Source organism: Pogona vitticeps, chromosome 13, assembly GCF_051106095.1.
Source record: "Pogona vitticeps strain Pit_001003342236 chromosome 13, PviZW2.1, whole genome shotgun sequence".
In the NCBI taxonomy this organism is placed as follows: Eukaryota; Metazoa; Chordata; class Lepidosauria; order Squamata; family Agamidae; genus Pogona; species Pogona vitticeps.
The window spans coordinates 11940066-11943032 of record NC_135795.1 but is presented as its reverse complement, the minus strand read 5'-3'; positions in this window follow the sequence as shown (position 1 = coordinate 11943032).

Below are 2967 nucleotides of genomic sequence, written 5' to 3'. Positions count from 1 at the left end.
GATACTTGTTATTTCATATTATTTGTACTGATATATATTTGTGTGTATATAGTGCATAATACATATGCACATTTAATACACTGAGAAATTATTTGACATACAATTTAAACGAGTCTGGAAAACACGTTTGCATTTTAGCTGCTATGCATAAGTTTAATGAAACGTTCGTTTCATAATGTGGCTTTTTCAAAATATTTCTTTTTAATTTGTTTATAACATCAAATCACACAGTATTCACGAATAAGAAAAATAATAATTAAAAGGAATGCTGTTCTTTAAAATACTGCTATGCCACCTTTAGCAGCAGCAATAATAATGATTGTTGTTGTTTAGTCGTTTAGTCGTGTACGACTCTTCATGAGCCCATAGACCTCCTGTCTTCCACGGCCTCCCGGAGTTGGGTCAAATTCATGTTGGTCGCTTCGATGACACTGTCCAACCATCTCATCCTCTGTCGTCCCCTTCTCCTCTCATAATAATAAGATAATAATAATGGTAATAATAATACGTATAATATAATAATATATTATAATAATGATAGGGAATAAATATTTCTGCTGCCCAAGTGAGGAAAAGGCTGTGCTCCTCTCACACACGCACCCCATGACTGTACTCCAATTCTCACAATCCAGAGATGGGAATCTTTATCACCCTAGCTACTGGGTAGTTTAGGTCTCCCCGCGGTGAAGGCCGAGGTTGGGAGTTCGATTCCCCCAGGGTGCCTCCTTGTCTAGGGCTGGTCTTGATGATTCCCAGGGTCTCCCTTCCAGCCATGCCGTTATGAAAAGAGCATGTTTGCCGCTTGCTGGCGGGGGGTTTGCAGGCTGCAAAGAGGGGGCTCAAGTTCGGAGTCCTTTGTCACAGAAAGGGAAGCGACTTCTACAGGACTCTGGGAGCCGCCCGGGAGAAAGAAGCCGCCTCCTGCGGGGGCGCGGCTAGTCTGATATATATGGGCCCTCCGCCACCACATAGACGTGCATAGGCCCCGCCGCCGCCTCAGCCGCCTGAGCGTGCGTTGGGCTCCTGCCCGTGCCCGGCCGCGCCGTCGTCCGCTTCCCTCACTCCTTCCCGGCCATGGGCGCTCTGGAGATTGTGAGAGCTTGCCGTCCGAGGCCAAAGATGCCCAGCTGAGGGACGACTCTAGAACAATGTTGAGGGAAGGGGATGGGGATGGGGGGGAAGGGACGCTTGACCATCTGCCCTCATTCACGCGCATCCCCCGCATAGAAGCGCTCCTCCGCAGAAGGGCTCTCGGGTCTGACTGGTAGGGATAGGGTTACCAGATGTCAGGCAAAAGGAGGACATGTCCTCCTTTTTAGCCTAATGTCCTCCGTCAGGCAGGCAAAGATAAAAACTGTTAAAATGTCAGGCTTTTGTATATTTTGTGTTAAAATTTTGAATAGGAGGGGGAGAGGTGGAGGGACCCCCTTCCCCCTGGCTTTCCCCACCCCCACCTGCCCGCCCGCCCCCAGTATTTTGAAAAAAAGCCTCCATTGAATTTATTTTTAATTTTTAACATGACTGTTTCTTGGTCAGTTCACTAAGAGGCATTTATTGGCAGCCCAGAAGCCACTGGTAATGATGTGGCTAAAAATTATTGTAAATAAATAAATAAAAATTGTATTGATTGTGAGTTCAATCTGAATGATTCAAATGAAACATTTAATATGTCCTCCTTTGTCCTCCTTTGTGTCTTTCTACAGTATGTCCTACTTTTAGTACCCATGTATCTGGCAACCCTAGGTAGGGAAGACTTTTCTGGCACCAACTCCTCCATCCCAGGCCAAACCAGGCCAAATCGAGCCCATCTGGGTAGGGCGCAAAGATGATGATTATCTTGAGTTCAAAGGCACACCCTCCGCCCAGTTTGCCTGGCCCCTTTGAAGCTGGGCGGCTGGAAGAGGATAAAGATGAACAAGGATGATTTTCCAAGTGTTTCAAAATCTATCCGTGGGTGTGTTTCACCCGGCCGGCCCTGTCAAAGAAGAACTTGTGGGATTTTTCTGTTGCCTGAGGCGAGATTAGAGCCGGGAAACATCACTCTTGTTTTTGAACTACAACTCCCATGTCTGGGGTGGGTGGGTTCTGGGATTGGTAGTCCAGAAAAGGAAACCTATTCAGGCTAAAATGACAGTGCTGGTGGGGGTGAGGTGCTTGCTCTTTGACTTTCATAGATGGGATGGCAATGTGAATGATTCAATTGAGGCAGAAAAATGTCCATTTTGTGGTGACATCTAAACCTATTTAACACAGAGTTTTGAGAAAACAGAATTAGGACATATCAGAAAAAAAATATGTGGGAAAATATTCTCCAGAGCGAAATCTTTGCCGACAATATATGTCTGGGTAACTTATCTAATCAGCTGAACAAGCCTGTCCCATTTCCTTAGGTCCTGGAATATTTTTTATTATTGTTTGCTGACAGGAATATTTATTCTTTAATTAACCAAACTCAGTGGGATCTGCTTCTCTACAGCACACTGTTTACATGACTTTATTTCCAAACAGAATATTGTCCAACATGCAAGCAAACAAAATATTAAATAAAATAAAAGTCATATTCAGAAATGAATATTTGGGGAAGGGGGGTCACAAACCTTCGTACATTTGAATCAAAATTTTTTGTGGCAAACATCTTTGTTACTATAATGGCTGTTTTAACCTAAAAAGCAACATTCAACAATAATGGCTGTTTTAACTGCATAAAACAACATTCTTCTAAGCAAAGCAGAGGAAAAGGCCCATTTTACGACTGTTTTTGTAACAGTGATTGAAAGACATCACAGCATTTTGCCGAAGTTAGCAATTTAGTTTAAAACAGGAAGGTAATTTGAAATCCAGGTGGGTGGGCTCCTGTCCTCAAATATTTTAAATGTCCCCCTCATTTGTTTTTTGCAACTGGGTCTAAAAAAGAGAGAGAAAGAAATGAATGTCCAGAAAGTGTACATGTAAATCAACAATATCTTA